The 22,756-nt window shown below is 36.7% G+C and overlaps 1 long non-coding RNA gene across 1 annotated transcript in view; it reads left to right on the top strand.

Moving 5' to 3' along the window:
- The window catches only part of LOC115029547 (uncharacterized), a 58,240-nt gene extending 36,005 nt beyond the window's left edge, over positions 1-22,235 (top strand). Inside the window, exon 3 of the long non-coding RNA XR_003835108.2 lies at positions 22,156-22,235. This is a non-coding gene — a long non-coding RNA (uncharacterized LOC115029547). The remainder of the gene's footprint in view (positions 1-22,155) is intronic.
- The last annotated feature ends 521 nt before the right edge of the window (positions 22,236-22,756 follow it).

The following is a 22,756-nucleotide window of genomic DNA, read 5'->3' on the forward strand; positions in this document are numbered from 1 at the left end:
GGGATTTTAAAGGCAAAATCCACGTCTTGATTTCTTGATCTGCAGCTGTAGTAGGAGCTTTTAGGCAAGCAAGCAGTTTAGCAGAAACTAAAATGAGCAGTTAGCTAGTAGGGGAGCTACTGTCCAAGTAGGTTATCTAACTGATGGTAATATAAGTTAGCTGGAGCACCTTGGCCTTGGGTCCTAGAATAGAGTTGTGTAATTTTTCAAGGGATTTTCCATGAAGGAGATCAAATTCTAATTAAGCCTGAAATGGCCTCAGTAAGAATACAAAATGGAGGAAACTGCATTGTCTTGCCTTGTCATAGAACCTACTTCTCCTTAAGAAGCAAACTTCTGGGAACTAATTAACTATAGATGTTGACATTTGTCTCCAAGATATAAGAAGGTATAAATGAGATAGTGCATGAAAAGGTAAAATTGTAATCAGATCATCAGAACAATGGTCAGTTTAATTATGCCTCAAACCCCTGCAATCCTTCTAAATATGGGTATATTCATTTATACACACACACACACACACACACACACACATATGGATACAAAGTTTATGTATACACACACACACACACACACACACACGTGTGTGTGTGTGTGTGTGTGTGTGTGTGTGGGTATTACATAGTGAAATCCCAGCACCCAACCCTGAAATGTGACCTTACTTAGTAATAAGTTATTATTATTAATGTGATTAGTTAAAATGCAGTCATACTAGATGACTCTAATACAACTACTGCCCTTGTAAAAAGATGCCATGTTAAGAATAGGAACCAGACAAAATCTTTCTATGAAGATGACAGCAGGACTTGGTGAAATGCATATACCATTTAAGACTTAGACTTCAGTTGTAAATATCTCAGACTTCTGGATTTCAGAACCAAAATAATAAATAATTTCTCTTGTGTGACACAGAAAGTTCTTGGGACTTTTTTACTATAGCCATTGAAAACTAATACTCTAGCTCATACAAGAAACCAGAATGCTGAGACATAGTCACTAAGTTGAAATATGCACAATAGGCTGGTTTTCCTTGTTTTAACATTCCAAGTGAAGAGCAAAATTTTTCTTTTCTGTAAAACCTATTTTCTACATCATATCATTGAAACTTAAACTTCACAGTAACTTACTTGACTTCATATAACATTAAAATCTTCAGTACAAGATAGGTTACTCATTATAATTATAGTATATAAGAAAGAAAAGAAAAAAATGTCCCGAGCTACCATTCTCGCCTGCAAGAACACACTCGGACAACCGGAATCTTCTGCAACAAAAAGCTTTATTGATTCTTCAGGAGGGAAGACCCCGACTCTGGAAAATGGCATTGCTTATATAGCCCTCAGCCATGGCGTTTCAGCACCTGATATGGCATGTCAGCTCCTGATTCATTGCTCGCCCATCACCCCATTACTACGCCCTGAGATGGGCAGTGATTAGGTGTGAGTTCACTCTCGCACTTGCGCACAAGGCTTCTTTACTAGTTAGGCACACCGGAGGCCAGCACAATCTTTTTTTTTTTTTTGAATTAATTTTTTTTATTATGTATTTTCCTCATTTACATTTCCAATGCTATCCAAAAAGTCCCCAATACACTCCCCCCCCCACTCCCCTATCCACCCACTCCCACATTTTGGCCCTGGCATTCCCCTGTACTGGGGCATATAAAGTTTGCAAGTCCTATGGGCCTCTCTTTCCAGTGATGACCTACTAGGCCATCTTTTGATACATATGCAGCTAGAGTCAAGAGCTCTGGGGTACTGCTTAGTTCATAATGTTGTTCCACCTATAGGGTTGCAAATCCCTTTAGCTCCTTGGGTACTTTCTCTAGCTCCTCCAGATTGCTCACAGCTCAAGATTGCTCGCGGCACGGCTCTCCACAAAAAAAGAAGAATTGAGAAAAGAAGAAAGAGAAAGAAATAAGAAAGATAAACATGTTGGTCAACTAATAGATATTCTACCTATTTTAGTCTAACTGTGCTTAAATATATATATTTTTATATAATATATATTATATATAATATATAATATATAAATATATATTTATATATAAGTCATATATAAATATATATAAATATATATATTATAATATATACTATATATAAAACATTATATATACATACATATATTCACATGTGTACCTATAGATACATGTGTATATGTGTATATGTATATATATGTGTGTATATATATATATTTCTATCTATTCCCTTAATTTATCTCAACTATTTGATTCAAACAACTTTAACAAAATACAGTACAGTTTTACTATCAATAGAGCATATATAACATTCAATTTTTATGCTTTTGAACTGATTCTCAAAGCCTTCATTTGTACTTCAAACTTTCTGCTGTGTGAAGTAAGAAATCTGTAAACTTTGTTAGCATGCAAAATTGTGTGATTATCTCCCATCTATTTTTTCCTAAAGCTTGTTATAAGGGGCAGGTCTTAGTAACAATGCTACAATAGCTAACATTTTTGATGTTTTGCTATGGGCCAGTCTCTGTGTTAACCATTATCATATTAAATGGCACACTCAACAGGATTAATTGACATATAAATGAGTCTCTCCAGGGCTTAATGCATAGGTACTGAATCACCATTTTTATCAATATTGAATTGGAGTCATTTCAAACAGAATAATTGATACCAGATTAGATGTTTTTAATATTCCAATGTGCTTTCTGGGAGAGTTAAGAATACCAGACAGTTTGTGATTCCAAGGTGGTGTTTGTTTTGCCTTACAGACATAGTCTGCCTTTTACTTCAACAACTGGGAAACTTGGAATTCTTTGGAACACTAAACTCATTTCACAATGTACAATTGCCAGTAGCTGGCAGTCTTATAGTTTCAACTTGATATCCAAAAACACTTGTCAGTTTTGGTCAAGAATCATTAAGTAAAAGAAAAAAATGTGTATCTATTTCCCCCTTTCCAGAAAAGCTAGCATTTGTTACATATGACTTATAAGGAAACTAACTGACACTCAAATCAATTTTTTTCTAAGATTTAATAAAAATGTTTTGGGAATGCTTTCTTTGTTACCACACAGATGTGTCACCCTGCAACTGACACACATTTGAAGGAAATGTTTTACTAGTATATACCAGAACACTGTCATAAAAAGATTCACCTCTAGTAACTACGCTATAGCTGGTTTGGCCTCTGGGGACCACATGAACAAATGCATATTGATAATAAATATTGGTAGTTAAGATGCATATGAGTTCAAGTTAAGTTATAGGACATATTTCATCAATTTCTTTAAGTCTCATCTGGCATATTCCTGCTTCCTTACCTCTACACCTCTTGGATTCCAATTGGATAAAAGACAACAAAAGGTCAGTCATCTTCAGGACTAGTGGAATTCTGATAAATGTACATTGTTTCCTTGGTTATAAAGTAGCTTATAATTGTGTTTATTCCTCATGAGAACTTTTCTCCACACCAATGTGGAAACAGAGAAGGCTGGGGTATTTATAAGTTATAGACCTGGAATGCGAATGTGCTTATGATCTCATTGCTGTGACACACACACACACACATTCCTTCTATAGTCTTTGCATTCAGATTAGCCACCAAAACACAATACAAAGTTTTGTTCCCTATTTTCAGTGCTGGGATTTGAACCCAATGCAGCATTTTGTAAGCACACAGTACATCTCCTATGGAGCCATATCCTCATGCTATGCTTGTGCTTTATCATAATTCATTTGCCCAAAATCCTCTTGAGAATAGTAAATGACACTTTAATGCCCTTTCTTCCAGGATATAAAATATCCTTCATGATTTAGGTGCAGTAGAAATTGTGATTTCTTTTAATTAATGTATGATTGAGGTGTTTCGTGCTAGGGACTGTTATTATCCAAAGCACCATCAGTACTGTTCACACTTCAGAAAAATAAGATTAAAAAGCAATGTGGTTTCAAAGGCAAAAATATTTTTGACTTATACAGGCAATATAATAGATATTATGACATAAGAAGCCATTAAAACCATGGTTCTCAACCTGTGTGTCACATATCAGATATTCTGCATTTCAAATAATTATATTACAATTTATAACAATGGCAAAATTATAGTTATAAAATAACAACAAAATAGTTTTACGAGTGGCGGTCACCCCAACAGGAGGAACTGTGTTAAAAGTCACATTAGAAAGGTTGAGAACCACTGTTTCAAAATGTCAGTCTACTGTTTTAGGAGAAAAATTACATGTAGGATGATAAGTACACAAGTCCTGTGGTCTGATCCTCATACATGTATATACATGTCAGAACACCCAACTGTGTCCCACAAAATATGTATGATTACTTCTTAATTCAAAAACTAAATAGAGGATGGAGAGATGGGTCTGTAAATGAAAGCATGTGCTCTAGAAGCATGAGGACCTGAGTTCAAATCTCCAGCTGGCCATGACCACATTTCCCTCGAACCAGGTAGAAAGCGGCAGATTTCAAGATCCTGAGAGCTCCTTGGCCAACTAACCTAGCTAAAAGGGCACGTTTCCATTTCAGTAAGAATTCATCCTAAGTAAGGTAACCCAATCACAAAAGAACACACATGGTATGCACTCACTGATAAGTGGAGATTAGCCCAGAAGTTCAGAATACCCAAGATACAATTTGCAAAACTCAAGAAGAAGGAAGACCAAAGTCCACACTTTGATCCTTCTTAGAAGAGGGAACAAAATACACATGGAAGGGAGTCACAGAGACAACGTTTGGAGCAGAGACTGAAGGAATGACCATCCAGAGACTGCCCCACCTGGAGATTTATCCCATAACAAACATCAAAGCCAGAAACTTGGCAGATGACAAGAGCTTGCTGATAGGAGCCTAGTATAGCTGTCTTCTGAGAGATTCTATCAGTGTCTGGCAAATACAGAAGTGGATGCTCTCAGTCATCCATTGGACAGAGCACAGGGCTCCCAATGAAGGAGCTAGAGAAAGTACCCAGGGAACTGAAGCAGTTTGTAGCCCCATAGGAGGAACAACAATATGAACTAACCAGAACCCCGCAGAGCTCCCTGGGACTAAATCATCAATCAAAGAAAACACGTGGTGGTACTCATGGCTCTAGCTGCATATGTAGCAAAGGATGGCCTAGTCGGTCATCAATAGGAGGAGAGGCCCCTGGTCCTATGAAGGTTCTATGCCCCATTATAGGGGAATTCCAGGGCCAGGAAGTGGGAGTGAGCAAGTTGGGGAGCAGGGAGAAGTGGGAGGGGATAGAGGATTTCAGAGGGGAACTAGGAAAGGGGATAACATTTGAAATGTAAATAAAGAAAAATAAAAGAAAAATTTTTTTTAAAAAATTCAGTAATGTAAACTAAAAGGTAGAGAGCAATAGAGGAGGAAACCCCATATCCTGCTCTGATCTCTACATATATGTACAGAATCCTGAATCTTCATTTATATACTAGAGAGAGAGAGAGCTCTTAAAATGTTTTGCAAATCCTTGGCTTTGAACATTGGAAGGCATTGGTTCTCACAGTTATAAATCAAAGCTTTTTGAATCAAGCAAAATGATCTGATACACTTTGTTCCACTTCTCCCAGTTTCCTCTGTGACTTGTGAAGCCTACTAACCCCACACTCATCCTAGAACAGTCCACATGTACTAAGGGGAAAGTGGAAGTCAAATTATTTTCATCTTAAATATTACATGACAGCTGACATCCTGTTTCTTTCCCCTGCTGACTTTTATTAAATCGAAATACAAAAAAATACTTTCTCTATGACTCAGAAAACATTCGGAACAGAGGGCAGCAGGAATAGACTGGGAGTCATGAAAGCTGAAGAACTGAGTCACTGAGTATCACCTACGTTCCAGTGTCAAATATGGATTAAATTACAGGACAGAGGAAGAAAGCTGATTCTTATGCTAAGCTAAGGCAAAAGCAAGCACTAATGTGCTTCTCCCAACCACATACAATTCTGCATTTCAAGTATAAGGAGGCTGAAGAACTCTTTGCTCTTTTAAGTGATATAATTGAAAGGTCTTAGGGTAAAATTTACATGGAGATTTAAAAAATATATATCCTAGTAGTCATGACAGCATTTGCAATGAGGTGTGCCCTTAATGAAATCCCTTATGATTTTAGGAAAAGTTAGCAAGAATAGTAAATTCATAAATGACTTGTTCCTAAGCATCAAAAAGATTGGAAAGAAAGGACCAGAAAGGTAACAAGGCAGGCAGAGGTCCATGACAGTGTTGATAGATGCTCTAAAAACACAAAGCAGGAATCCAGAAAATGGTGAATCCTACCTCATCCCTCAGTATTTAAGAATGACTTATTCTCAAAACAAACCCAATAACTGGTCAGATTCTTGAAGAAATTTTAGGAATTAAGGAATCAAAGTAATCCAAGAATGGTAGAAGAATTATTCATTCCAACTGCCCTTTCAAAGATGGAGAAAACCTCAGAGTTGAATCAATACAATGCACACATAAGGTGGGAGTAGGAGTATGTATACCGGTGCAGAATGATCTTATTTTTGGTGACTAGAATGTACATTAATTACACTGGATGTGATTGCCTTTCAGTATATTTGGACTCTTAATTAAAATTTCAAAAGAGATGTGTCCATAAAGGGTGAATACCATGTGACATGAAGACAAACAACGTGGGTAGGGCTGGGATATGTTCAAGGATGGAGATAAGCCTCTGAGCAGGGAGTAGCTGTATTATAAGATTCCAGTTGGAATATTGCTAAGGAATGAGTATCAAGGGAGTAGCCTGAATCCTCATGTAGCAACGTGAAAGCTCTCTTTAGTAGTCACTCTGACTCATTCCCGTACTGACACAGGAATATAGCTGGTTCAAAGAAGAACAGAAGAGTCATGGCTACAGAGCATTGCTTCCAGAACCAAAGAATTCATCATACATTCTTGAAAAGAAAACAAGAGAGGGAGGCAAAAGCTGAATGCCACAGGCACCCATAATCAGAGAAGATAATGAAAGACATCCAGGAATCACTCATATTCTAAGGTCATGGTGAGTTATGTTAGGATTTCATGACACTGAATTTATTACTTAACATAAATTCTACAGTTAAAAAAATAGATAAGTAACATAAAATGATGTAATAACCATACACACACATTTATAACTATTTTGTCACTAGGTGTTATTTTGTTTTGTAAAATAATTAAATGGCAAGTAGACCTTAAAAATAAATTAGTAGAAAAATCTAGAAGTTAACTGAAGATCAGTATAGAGTCAAAACTTCCAAATATTTACCATTTGAAAATATGACCTAAGGTGACTTGAAGAAAACAAGCTTCCTACTGTCAGCTCAGACCAAAGACAACTCACTTACAATGGATGCCAATAATAAAGTTCTCATTTTTGTGTACGGTTAAACTAGGTCACTAATGACAGAAGAGTAAAGAAAAGAAATTCAAATTTTGTGGTTTTGCTATGCTCTGAGCACTTTGCATTTTCCAGTGGGAAACATTCCTTTCCTAGTTTTATCAATATCAGCTAAGGAATAGAAAATGGAATTTTTTTTTTTTTGTCAAACCCACTATTGCAAATACTGCCAGTTGGACACAATTTCCTTTCTCGCCTTTCTTAATTACAAAATCCCTCACTTTTCAGCCACATATGCAACATGCACATACTTGGCAGCCCATAATAAAGACTGCAATTCCCAGCCTTCTTTGCATCTTCTGATAAGGTCCAGCCAATATCAAAAGAGGGAACATCAGGGTTGGATAGATGGCTCAGTGGTTAAGCAAGCTTGCTGCTCTTACTGAAGATGCAAGATGTGTGCCCAGGACCCATGTTAGGTTATTTGCAGCCATCTTGACTTCACACTTTACACTCAGCACTTTCGGCCACTGGGTCACTGCTATTGGTGGTAGTCGGTGTCTCTCTCATTGAATTTAAGATCCTCTCACCAAGAGAGAAGGCAAGCCTGGTTCTGGAAACCTAGCCACCTATATAGGGCTGGTGATGGCTTGGGTCCTGGAAGAGAAGCTATAATTGCACTTTACTAAAATAGCATAATCCTTAACTACACTCTGAATATCTACTTATACCACAGATAAATGTAGTTCTTCAAGTGTTTGGAAAGAAGATTGTTAAATAGATACTAGGGTGAGTTGGTGAGAAAAACTTCTTTCTATAAAACAATGGATAACTATGGTTCCCTGGATAATTGATTGTATACTCCAAAGTAGTGTGCATGATTCTGAATCATCCAAAACAGCGCTAGGCTCTGATCATGCCTGAGGGCCTAGGGTGTGCCCTAATCAAGATTGATCTGTTTGGCAGGGGCTCTAGTGTCAGGAGCCATCAAAGGACAAGCTAATAACTAGCAGGTGATCTTCCTAAAAGGACTTTGTCTTAGATTAAAATCTACAAGAGAACTATAGTAGGCACAAAGTCCAGGAGAAATTTTAGAAAAGATTCCTGCTATTGATATGCTTTTCCTGTTACTATTAAATCCATATAACCATCACGAGGGATTAGCCCACCTTTTTGAGCAGATCTCTGCAGAAGAATGAAGATGTACTATCTTGAAGTAACGCTATATCGACAAATAGATGGCTTCTTAATTCTTAATGATAATCCTATAAGAATTCCTAAAATTATATCCGTATTTATTAAGCTCTTTTACAGTGAGACTGCTATTAGGTCCTTTGCTGACTGTCAAAACTGCAATGAGACCTCTGTCAGCCTCCCACAGATCACCAATGAATTGCTTCTAGATGGTAACCAGACTTTCTACTACTCAGAGTACATTCCAAAAGGTTGTAAAACCATTAACCAAAAGTCATAAACAGTGAATTAACGATTTATTATAGGTGCTAGGTCAGAAAATAAAAAAGTTGACTGGGTTTATCTATAAAAAAACTTCACTAATAACATAGTTACAGTTTTTAACTTTCAGTCAACCTGTGGAGCTGTGCCAGGTGGTGAACCTTTAGCCAGATAATTACTCCTCATAGATATGCAGGTAAACATTCTCAGCTGCAAACTACTGATTCAATTTGTGATTTGAATTTATGGCTAAACTTGGGATGAACTTTTTGACCATGTGATCGTGTATTCTGAAAGATGTATATGTGCTGAGGACAGAGAAGAGACAGAACTGAGCTGAGGAGACCAAAAGATGGCCATTCTGCTTTACCCTTTTCTTAGCTTTCATAGAAATGTTTTACAACTTAGACATAAATGCTAAATTCCCATTTTCTTCCTGTGACTTCAGCTAGCAGGCTGAAAGTTGGAGCCCTGCAGTTCCTGCAGAGATAGAACAAAGGCTGCATTACTTAACCACCTCTCACCCCACCCCTCTGCCCCCAGGTCACCCATCCCCCACCCCTGCCCTGTTAGGCTACAGGTGTTAATCACCTAAACCAGCTGCTTTTAATCATCAGAATTAGCAATAAAGTTTTTAGGACTTTTTAGAAGTTATCATCAGCATTCAGTACAGAGAGCTAGAACATTTGAAGACCATCCATCTTTTTTTTTCTTTTATTGGATATATTCTTTATTTACATATCAAATGTTATCCCCTTTCCTGGTTTTCCCTCCAGAAACCCCCTATCCCATACCCCTCCCCCTGCTTCTATGAGGGTTTTCTCCCACCCACCCACCCACTCCTACCTCCCCACCCTGGCATTCCCATACACTGGGGCATCAGCTCCTTCTCTAACTCCTCCATTGAGGTCCTGTGCTCAGTCCAAAGGTTGGCTATGAGCATCCACCTCTGTATTTGTCATGTTCTGGCAGAGCCTCTCAGAAGATAGTTATATCAGGCTCCTGTCAGCAAGCACTTGTTGGCATTTTTAACACTGTCTGGGTTTGCTGTCTTTATATGGGATACATCCCCAGGTGGGGCCTTTCCTTCAGCCTCTGCTCCACACTATTTTCTGCTGAGAGTATTTTGTTCCCCATTCTAAGAAGGAATGAAGCATCCACACTTTGATCTTCCTTCTTCTTGAGCTTCATTTGGTCTGTGAACTGTATATTGGGTATTCCAAGCTGTTGGGCAAATATCCAGTTATCAGTGAGTGCATATCATGTGTGTTATTTTGTGACTGGCTTACCTCACTCAGGATGATATTTTCTAGTTCCATCCATTTGCCTAAGGATTTCATGAAGTCACTGGTTTTAATAGTTGAGTCGTATTCCATTGTGTAAATGTACCATATTTTCTGTATCCATTCCTCTGTCGAGGGGCATCTGGGTTGTTTCTTACTCACCTCTTTCTTCTCTTGAATACACAGGGATGTGTTAATTTCTTTTCAATATCAATACATAACCACAACATACACTGATTGAAAAATCATCTCCTTTACATTTTCTTTATAAAATAAAAAAAAACTCATACTGTTAAAGGTTATTATATTGTATGTTGAAATTAAAATTTCTACCCAGAAAGGATTCTATGCTTTAAAAATTAACTAGTTCTTTCATTATTTTTAGTTCTCATTATCTTAATTTTAATCTATCATATATTAACTGATTTACCTATTTATTTGTTTATCTGTTTATTTATTTGAGAGACGTTTTCTTGTAGTCCAGGCTGGTATCAAATTCAGTAGTTGAGGATGGTTTTGAAAACCTAATCTGTCTGCCTCCATCAGCAAAGAGATGGGGTTACAACTGTGCATTTTCAGCAAGTCATTAACTATGGTGGTATAAGAAGAAACTAAATATTTCATCAATTATGATTCTCAATAGAATTTCAGTTTATATACTAGTTCCTAGTAACCGCTCTTGCTTGTCTTCTTCTAGTTGCTGTGTCTTCACACTCTGTACTTTTGTACACAGCTCAGCAGAACCTCCTTAATGTAGCATCTATTTTGTGGAGACCTGATACTTGAATTTTCTAACCTCTACTCTTTGCTTTGTTGGTCCCCTGAACATAAAATATTAGTCACTAATCTTCCTTGTAAAACTGAGAGTAAAATCATTGTCTGAGAAATCTAGGTATTGCTGTGTTTAATTTATATTAAAACTTATGTACTAATATTGATATTGAATGATCAGTCACTTGGAAAAGACATATTATCCTAGGTCTTAGCATCAAGTACATTTCTCTACACTCCATTCCTCTGGCCTTAAGAGCCCAGATTTTCCTTGCTTTCAGACTTAGCACATGCTATCTTCTGTGTCTGGAATCCACTCAATGTCCTTATTTAGTCCTTGAGCTCTCTGTGTATCCAAAGTAATCAAAGAAATGAGCCTTTGAACTGTAGAAATTCTGTGTCTTCCTGGTCCACTAGATAACCAACTCTGGATAATTCTTCCAAATGACCTTCATGTTTCATCAAAAAGATCTCACTTACGTTTAGTAGCTCCCTTTCTTATTTGTATATTATTTATAGTTTATTGGAAAGAAGCTGAAAATAAACAATATATGGACGTAAAAGTTTCCTTTATTTTTAAGAAAATCCAATACTTGTAAGCAAAGGAATATTGAACATTTACTAAGTGAAATACTACATTATTGAGGGATGATGAATTCATTGTCATAAATGTCTGTTGAAGCAATTTCCACTGCTTTGAAATCACACTAATTTTAAATTGCACATGAGAAAGCCATGTGATTGATGAAATATGTAGCTGATGCCAACAAAAATTATAATTTATACCTAAAGATAACATGTTATCATTAAAACAGCTATTCATTATCTCTCAATAATTTATTGACTTCTTTGCTTTGTCCTGAGTGTTATATTTTTTCAATAATTCACTTTTCATTCTTTGTAAGTTGAAATCAGCCATGTCTTTTTCACAAATTGGTAATTCCCTTGTGTTCAATTTCTATTTGGCTCAGCTTTGATAATTTGATTATACTTTGCCTTTACTTTTCAACACATAGAAGAAACTAATGGTTGCAATCACCCACATGTAAATGTGTACATATCTTGTCATCTTAATTAAATTACAATCATCTAAGAAATAGATTATAGCACATGACTGTCTCTGAATTCTTAACAATGTTGAGAATATTTTGTATATAACAGGCATTGTTTTTGAATGTCTGAATCATATACTGAATTGCATTTTCATATCTAAGTTTAAAGACTAATATGTACTTTTTAGTCTTTTTCAAAATTTTCTGGAAGCAATTGTGTATCCTTGAATATTTTTCTTTTTTTTTTTGAATCCATTTTTTAATTTATTTTATTTATTTATTTTTTTATTACGTATTTTCCTCAATTACATTTCCAATGCTATCCCAAAAGTCCCTCATACCCCCCCACTTTCCTACCCACCCATTCCCATTCTTTTGGCCCTGGCATTCCCCTGTATTGGGGCATATAAAGTTTGCAAGTCCAATGGGCCTCTCTTTCCAGTGATGGCCGACTAGGCCATCTTTCGATACATATGCAGCTAGAGACAAGAGCTCCGGGGTACTGGTTAGTTCATCATGTTGTTCCAACTATGGGGTTGCAGATCCCTTTAGCTCCTTGGGTACTAGTAGCATATTAAATATCCTTAATATCTTGTATCAATTAACTACATTACCAAAACAACCAAAACAGCTTCAAGGATATAACCAATATACCAGAAGAATTTAACTAATTGAGGATGCTGTTCTTCATTTTGGTATTTACTGTGAAACAATCAGGGAAGCACTTGCACAGTGCTGATGATCATGGAATTTATATTAACTGTGCTGGACAGGCTACAAGGTTGTCTGGGTTGTATCCAAGCAGTACAAACTCATGGCTGTCATGGATTCAGGACACCAGGGTTGTACTTCTATGTCCAACATCTAGTATAATCGAATGGAATGCAGCACTGAAATGTGAAATTCAATGTCTCAGCTAAATCAGCATTCAAGTTGGCAATTTATTCTATGCAGCATGTTCAGAACTGAGGAATTTAAAATTGTCTAGACTATACTTCAGACAATGAGCCACAAACCCCAATTCAGAAAATTCTGTGGTTGCATAACAAATTTCTTCTCTCAGAGTCAATGAAGAAAAGTACTAGAATAATAAATATCTATACAGTCAGACCTCATCATATAAAGTTTACCCATAACCATATACTATTACAAACAGCCAAATGCAAAGGGTACTAAAACCTCTAAGAGCAATCCCACAGAGTACATAAAACCACCAATTAACAGCGGTATTATCATGCAGCAATGGATCATTGACTCTATGCCAACTCTCAAATGTTGCTAAACAGAAAGTAAGTAAACAGTTTAACATGTTTGTTTATTGACGAATTCTCAGTTTTATAAATAAATGTCATTACTCTAAAAAATGGGCCCGATAATTTCACATATAAATATGCATATACATATACTTCTTTGAAGCTGATGAAAATAACGTACTATTTTTATGTTCTTTAATGACCAGTTGAAATAATTCTTTTATGTAATTCACTAAATATTTTTACCTCTAGTATATCAGAAAATGGCATGTCCATGCCACTAAATGTTCTGTTCAGATTGATTATGATAATCAGAGCTAAAGGGCCTCATAATTAGTAAGGACCTGACTCAAAGATTAAAAAAAATTAAATAAATTGACAAATAATTTCCCAGTGCAAGAACAGAGCAGTAGGACTCCTCTTGCTTTGCTAAGAAAAAAATTGTGAACAACAATTTATCCAAAAAAGCAAGCTCAAATTATACCCACACACACCCCCCCACACACACAACTGTTAGTAAACTGTACTTTAATTCAATGACAATGCGAATGAAATTTCTTTCAGCACCATTCTTAACATGAAATGGTATGATTGCATGACTTTCTAGATATGAGGCTGTATATGGTATAGACAAATAAAACCTAATAATTTTTCTATAATGATGGCTATAGTTATTTGATTTCTCAAAATCAGACCACAGAAGGAAACACTCTCTTCAATGAAATTTTTTCGTTTACTTTCAACAGTGGAACACTTAAGACAGAGTGTTCTTCCGAGAAGCATTACTTAGTGACTTCTAAAAATAGAAAGAAAAAATAACTGTCTAGTTAGAATCAATCTGCTAGTATGCAGTGTGCATTAGAAAAGAAATGATGCTGAAATGTTGAATTAAGCTCTTAGTAATCCATTCAGAGAGCATGAACAGTAAGTTCCCATTCATAAGAAATAAAAAGCAAACAAATTTGTTCCTTTCATTCAAGAGAAAAGTGGTTGTAGTTGGAGACTGGAAAATTGACAGTTATGAAACAAAAAACACTGACATGCTCAACTGATTAACGGAATTAGTTTGTTTAATTTTATTAGTGTAAGGAAAATATAATGCTAAATTATCTAAGATTGTGGCAGTATGTTATTGATCAAAACTTCATTACACAATGGATCATATGCAGGAGCTAATTTCAAAGCCTTATCATGTTAAACACAATCTTTCCTTTCCTTCTTCCTCTTTTGTTCCCATCCTATTTTCCAAAAAGAATGAATGATTTCAGAAGAAAAGTTGTAAATTCATGTCTAGGCTTGGATTTTCATAATCTTGAGCAAATGGCTGATTTCTCTGGAGGTAACTTTTGTCCTCCTTCTAAAAGCCAATATATACACTGTATATAATAATATATTCATAAGGATATTCATCTATCTACTAACATGACATATTAATTTGTTAGTAATTCAGATATTCTTTGCCAGAATTGACAGCAAACGGATTCTAATCTTACCCTCCAAACACTTCCCATCAATCTGAAACTGTGAGTCTGGCCTTCCCCCACATTCACATCAGCATCCAGGTGTCTGAGCTCCAACAATTTCAGCATTGTGTACTTGCTCATCCAAACTTCAAATTCCTCCCACAAAGCTATTTCATAGACTTCCCAACCACAAGTTTAAAATCTCTTAACTATACCCTCTTGGTCTCAATATCAAGTGTACTTCTGTTTTCTAGCCCAACTTCATATTTTGACATTTTTTCTGGTCTACTCCTTTGCTCCTGATTTTCATGTAAATTTGACCAAATGCAGCTGATAATAACCACACTCCTGCCAGAATGCAGTAAATTCTTGACATTTCCTTAGACAAACTATCTTGTTGCTTTCAAATTCAGGCTCACTCAAAGAGACTCAAACAAAATGTTGGTAAATTCTTTTCTATAATTTAATGCAAATGATACCTAGTATTAGAGGAGTATTAGTATTTGCATCTGAAATCCTGTGTCTGGCTTTTACTCCCTATAATTGATGCCTTTTATGCCCCACAATAACATCATCATTTGGGTGCTCTGAGCCACAAATGCTCTAGTTTTCCTCACACTATTCAAAACCCTTTCTTACTATCTTTTCCAAAGTATTCAAGCTCCCTACTCAAATTCCTTTCTAAGGATTTTGACATATATCCCCACTTCTTGTCACCAATTTTTGCAGTAGCTTATGATACTATAGAAGAACCCAAGCAAAACAAATTGAAGATCAAAATCTGGCTCATTTTGTGAGGTTTCACTGTAAAGTATATTAGACCCAATAATGGCTAATATTAATTGCCAAATTGACACAACCAAGAATCAGCTCAACAGAAAATCTCAAAGACAGATTGTCTACATGAAGTTGGCATGTTGGAATATGATGGGGGAACATATTAGTTAATTGATATGCAAAAACCCAATCAGCTATGATGATACCATTCCCTAGACAGGTAGCCCTGAACTAGAGATCAAGGTGAATATAATAAAGCAACAAGCAAATAATCATGGATGTATATATTTCTCTCTGCTCTTGTCTTTAAATGTGATATGATTTTCTGTTTGAAAATGCTGTCTTGTTTTCCCCAAAGTGATGGACTTTAACCAGAGCTGTAAAATGAATTAACCTCCTTTGGGCCTTAACTTGTATTTGTCTGGATATTTTACCATAGCAATAGATAATAACCTAGAATAGATCTATAACATGGCAGAAACATAATAACAGATGAATATAGGACAGAGTGAAAAAAATGTGTTCACCTCATGACAACTGGGAAGTAGAGTGACAGAAAGGAACAGACAGGCATATTCAGCAAAGGTATGCCACCAATGACTGACTTTCTATAACTAGGCCTTAATCCCGATACTTCATTTACTCACCATTATTCGTTCATTCTTGTTCTCTCACCAACAATTAACTTGCAAACAAAATGAGTGTCTTTTGAAATTGACTTAACATAATTCAAAATGCATTTAGCATACCAAAGTTCCTAAGAATTGTAGTAACACAATGTACTTTAAAACATTTAGTTTACTTTCTCATGACTGACTCATGATGTTCAGATTAGGGATGCTGCTCAGCATGTCAAGAGAGTAGCAAGTTCCTTAACACTGTATTAGGAAAGCATTCAAATTCAAACAATAGATACGGCTAAGCATATGTTGCTTTTCCATCATTCTATGGTCAAAAAATTACAAGGTAAATATCCATAAATCAGGGAACATCTGTATTTCTGTAAATCATTCCTATAGAATTATGGTTTGATGAGAAAGTCTACATGCTCTTATATACATTAAGAGAGGATGCAGACAAATCAGTGGCTCATCCAAGTGAGGTACCATGACAATAACTAATCCACTCTTTAAAGCAAAATATTGAATGAGAAGATACACTCAATGTGTTGTTTTTGCATTATCAGTGCAAGACAAAGAGAATTTTCTGATATATAAAAGACAAAATCAGTTTTCACGATTCAAGAATACCATCATAACTATTGATGAAACATCTATTTCTCCCAAATGATACATATTAAAATATATTTGAATAGCTTCTAAGACTGTTTCTTTCTGGGCTGAGATCTCCTCCAATAAGTCATACTAAGACACTATAAGAAGTTCAGAATTGGGGTTAAGAGTTAAGAAATATACTAGCTTAGACAGATTTTAAAGCACTTAATAAATCTATTTCCAATGACATTGATGAAATATAATAGATAAAAATAAATCATGAGGGGATCTATCCAGTTTCCATCTGTGCCCAGAGCTGATCCTGTGCCACAGCTCTGCATACCCAGATCCTGCAACAAGAGATTTGTTCTCCCAAAAGTGCTGACACACCTGAGATCACAGGTGAGACCACCACTTCTGCTCAAATTCCTGGCCCAAGAGGCTCCCACGCAGAGCCATCGGGACACAGAAACCAAGAAACAGCAAGGGACAGGATCCTTCCCGTTTCCATCTGCACCCCGAGGTGACCCTGTGACATAGCTCTCCATACACAAATTGCTCCCTGAGAGAACTAATCTCCCAAATGTGCTGACACACAGGCTTATGGGCGGGACAAGCCACAGTCACAGACAGCAAAAACGGCTAAAAACAGAGATAACCAGATGGCAAGAGGCTAGGGCAAGAATATAAGCAAAAGAAACCAAGGCTATTTGATACCATCAGAACCCAGTTCTCCCACCACAGCAAGCCCTGGATATACCAATACACCAGAAAAGAAAGACTCTAAATCATATCGCATGATGATTATAGAGGACTTAAAGAAGGACAAAATAACTCCCTTAAAGAAATACAGGAGAACACAGGTAAACAGATAGAAGCCATTAAAGAGGAAACACAAAAATCCCATTAAAAAATTACAGAAAAACACAACCAAATAGGTGAAGGAGTTGAACAAAGTCATCCAGAATCTAAAAATGGAAATAGAAACAACAAAGAAATCACAAAGGGAGACAGCCCTGGAGTTAGAAAACCTAGAAAAGAGATCAGGAGTCGTAGATGCAAGCATAACCAACAGTATACAAGAGATAGAAGAGAGAATCTCAGGTACAGAAGATACCATAGGAAACATTGACACAACAGTCAAAGAAAATGCAAAATGCAAAATGCAAAATGCAAAAAGCTCCTAACACAAAGCATCCAAAAAATCCAGGACATAATGAGAAAACCAAACCTAAGGACAGTGGGTAAAAAAGAGAGCAAAGATTCCCAACTTAAAGGGCCAGTAAATAACTTCAACAAAATTATAGAAGAAAACTTCCCTAACCTAAAGAAAGAGACGCCCATGAACATACACGAAGTCTACAGAACTCCAAATAGATTAGACCAGAAAAGAAATTCCACCAGTCATATAATAGTCAAAACAGCAAATGCACAAAACAAAGAAAGAATATTAAAAGCAGTAAGGGAAAATGGTCAAGTAACATATAAAGGCAGACCTATCAGAATTACACCAAACATTTCACCAGAGATTGTGAAAGCTAGAAGATCCTGGGCAGATGTCATACAGACCCTAAGTGAACATAAATGCCAGCCCAGGCTACTGTACCCAGCAAAACTCTCAATTACCATAGATGGAGAAACCAAAATATTCCATGACAAAACAGAATTTACACAACATATTTCCACAAATCCAGCCCTACATAGGATAATAAATGGAAAACTCCATCACAAGGAGAGAAACTACACCCTAGAAAAAGCAAGAAAATGATCTTCTTTCAACAGAGAAGATAGACGCATAAACATAATTCCACCCCTAACAAAAAAAATAACAGGGAGTTACAATAATTTCTCGCTAATATCTCTTAACATCAATGAATTCAATTCCCCAATAAAAAGACATAGACTAACAGACTAGCTACTTAAACAGGACCCAACCTTTTGCTGCATACAGGAAACCTGGCTCGGGGACAAAGACAGATATACTACCTCAAAGTTAAAGGCTGGAAAACAATTTTCCAAGCAAATGGTCCCAAGAAACAAGCTGGAGTAGCCATTCTAATATCAAATAAAATCGACTTTTAACCTAAAGTTATCAAAAAAGATAAGGAAGGACACTTCATACTCATCAAAGGAAAAATCTACCAAGATGAACTCTCAGTTCTGAATATCTATGCTTCAAATGCAAGGGCACCCACATTCATAAAATAAACTTTACTAAAGCTCAAAGCACACATTGCACCTCACAAAATAATAGTGGGAGACTTCAACAGCCCACTCTCAGCAATGGACAGATCATGGAAACACAAAATAAACAGAGACACAGTAAAACTAACAGAAGTTATGAACCAAATGGATTTAACACATATCTATAGGCTATTTCATCCTAAAACAAAAGAATATAACTTCTTCTCAGCACCTCATGATATTGTCTCCAAAACTGACCATTTTTTGGTCAACAAATTGTATGAATATTGAAAACTGGCCTCAACATATATAAGAATATTGAAATAATTCCATGAATCCTATCAGATCACCATGGACTAAGGCTGTTCTTCAATAACAACAATAACAACAGACAGCCCACATATATGTGGAAGCTGAACAACACTCTACTCAATGATAGAAGAAAGAAGAAATAAAAAAAATACAGACTTTTAGAGGTCAAGGAAGAAATTACAGACTTTTTAGAATTCAATGAAAGTGAAGGCATGGCATACCCAAACTTATGGGACACAATGAAGGCAGTACGAAGAGGAAAACTCTTAGCTCTGAGTGCCTCCAAAAAGAAAATGGAGAGAGCTTACCCTAGCAGCTTGACAGCATATCTGAAAGCTCTAGAAGAAAAAGAAGCAAATACACTCAGGAGGAGTAGGCTGCAGAAACTAATTAGACTCAGGGCTGAAATTAACCAAATGGAAACAAAAAGAACTACTCAAAGAATCAACCAAACCAGGAGCTGGTTCTTTGAAAAAATCAACAAGATAGATAAACCCTTAGCCAGACTAGCCAGAGGGCACAGAGACAGTATCCAAATTATCAAAATCCGAAACGAAAAGGAAGATATAACAACAGAAACTGAGGAAAATCAAAAAATCATCACTCCTACTAAAAAAAAGTCTCTACTCAACAAAACTGGAAAATCTGGATGAAATGGACAATTTTCTAGGCAGATACCGGGTAACAAAGTTAAATTAGGATCAGAAAAACCATCTAAACAGTCCCATAACCCCTAAAGAAATAACAACAGTCATTAAAATTCTCCCAACCAAAAAAGCCCAGGACCAGATGGTTTTAGTGCAAAATTCTATCAGAGCTTCAAAGAAGACCTAATTACCAATTCTGCCACCAGACAGAAGAACTAGTAAGCTTTCATGAAGCAGGTTCAATAATCTGGTCAATCTCGTAACTGAGGATGGCAAGCATTGGAACTAACTCCTGGCCAGGTCTACCTGTCCAGGAACTTATAACCAGGACACCCCATTGAAAGAGCCATGAGAACCAGTCATATACAGACAACACCTGAAGTCCTTCCACATACAATTGCAGCATCCCTAACATCTTAGATTCAAACATGGAAAACATCTATCCCTGGCTCCCACATTACCTCTGAAATGTTAATAAGGTCCCGATCCACAGGGACTAAAATAGAGGAGTTATTTCATCAAGAATTGTCAAAGGGTTGCTGTTTCACTGAGTTGTGACACTCTAGGGTTTCTGCAGGCATGGCTTTCACTCTTGGCAGTGGTTGCTTGCCTCACTACTTGCTCCAGCTTTGTGTTGGGTATGGCCTTCTACTGTAGCTTGCTACTGCGTTCACAAGCACTGGGTCTACAATGGTAGTGGAAGAGATCTGGCTGCCTACCCTGCCCAAGCTTCCCCTCTGAGACCTGTAACACCTTGGCAGCTCCAGCCAGACCAGAGCCCTGTGGAACTTTTTGCTGTGGCTGGGCTAGAGATCCTGGGATTATGTCCTGTCTCCCCTAAAGCTGCCAACGGGGTGTGCTCTGGCATCCCAGCAGTAAGACACTCAGATATTGTACACACACCTTTTGCCAGCTGAGAGAAATTCAAGTTTTCCTTATATGATACATTCAGTCAGTTCAGAAACATGAAATGGCATGCTACATCTAGCAGATTTAATAACCTTTAGTCAAACATTTTAGAGCTGTTACTGTTAATGCTATTTGTTTGTTACCATGAAACAAATTAATCTGAAAGTTAGCAGCTTGAAGCAACACCTTTGTTTGTCTCCCTAGTCAGAGAGCTAGCCGTGTAGAGCTGATTTGTTCCTATGATTTAGGATCCCTCACCCATCTAAATCCAATGGTTAGCTATCATGTCACATCCACATCCTGTTGCCCAAGGAATCACTTTCCTAGCCATTTGCCTGGCTATCGTAAGGATTCCATTTTTTAAGTGCTAAATCGAAGAACCTCATTTATTGCCAAATGGGCCCCTCAAGCTCTAACGTGGGTGTACACTGCAGTTGGAAGGGGGAAAGTATGCGGCAGTGGTTGTCATCAATTTCACTCTGTTGTATTTTGTTGCATGATTTCTTGGGACGATGACAAAAGACCCTATAAGCATCCTAGAAGGACCTCAGACCAACTGAGGAAAGGTATGCAGAGGGAAAGTTAAGTGATATGGGGAGCGAAAAGGCTCTGACTAAAGCCTTTTTTTTTCCAAATAGCATTAAGAATTGGAGCACATATAACATTTACTGTGAAGGTTGCTGAAATACCATTGAAATATAAATAACTAACTACTGATATTGAAATAACAGAGCCTTATCTACACTCTGTGAACTCATATTCTAAACTGTATTTCCTTTCTTAATCAATCTCTCAGCTTCCATATGTAAGTAAAAACATGAGTTTTCTTTCTTTCTTTTTTATTTTCCTCTATTGCCTGACATAACTTGTTTCCCAGTTCAATCTAAATATCTGCAAATGTAATGTAATGTTTTCTAATGGTCAAATAATACCCACTGTGTCTATAAATAAATGTACCACATTTCCTTGTTCATTTATCTTTCAATGAATTGATCAGTTAATCTAATATCTAGATAGCTAGGAAGAGTGCAATGAAAAATAAATGAATTCAGGTACCTCTGACATTGATTTTAAGTCCCGTGGGTTTATATGACAAGTAGTATGATTACTAGGGCATATGGAAAGTATACTTCTAACTCTTGGCACATTTCACTATATTTCTAGCCTTTGAAGGACACTGTCTTATATAATGGCTGTACTAAATTTGGATTATCAATTGAGATATTGTGAGCATTTCCATTTCTCCACATCTGTACCATGTGAAGATATTTTGACTTCCTAATAACAGTAATCTTAGCCATGATGAGATTATATCTTGTGGTTTCAATTTGTATGGCTAGGATGATTATCAATTGCCAGCATGGATGCTGGATTCTATGGGAGAGCAGAAAGTACTCTTCTTAGTGTCTCTCTAGCCCCAATTTACTTTTTACATTTTTTAGTCTTATTCTTATATAAATAGAAACACAGACTTCTTTTTTCCCAACAAAGTGACTTCTCACTCTTTTTTTTTCCCCAGTGTGGTTCTAACTGATGGCTAAAGGGTAATTTTAGATGACTGCATTGAATTTTGGCCCTTCAATCCTACCATCTGCTTTCTCTTTGTATTGGCATCCATTGGCTGTATTTTTGCATTCTATTAGAAATATCCTTCATTGTTGTCATGGTGAGTGGTTGTCTTAGTAAAACCTAAATATTTCTGGCGGTTTTATTGGCTTTCCTCTGCAGGGATTAAAACTATGCTATTCTGGAAGTATGTGTGGTGGAGGTAAAGGTAAAATTTCAGATCTCCAACTTAAGTTCCATTAACACACAAAGGAGAGAAGGCTGCTTCTCATTATTGAATAGCGGTAAGGGCATTCGCTTTCACCACTGATCCTTAGCACAATATTACTCTGGTAAGAAAGACTAGATGAAATTTATTGCCCCTGTTGGTGTCTCCTTTGTACTACTACAGAGAGGAACAGAACGTGGGCAATGATGACCATCCACCAAACAGACTTTCCCTCTAAGGCTTTCCCTTACACCACTGCAAAGAAAATGGAGGGTATTATCTTTATTGTTGGGTGAATGTGAAATCCCAAGCTCTTGGGGGGGGGTAATCCTTAACACCATGTCTT

Source organism: Mus caroli, unplaced genomic scaffold, assembly GCF_978045245.1.
Source record: "Mus caroli unplaced genomic scaffold, Mus_caroli_1 scaffold_17, whole genome shotgun sequence".
In the NCBI taxonomy this organism is placed as follows: Eukaryota; Metazoa; Chordata; class Mammalia; order Rodentia; family Muridae; genus Mus; species Mus caroli.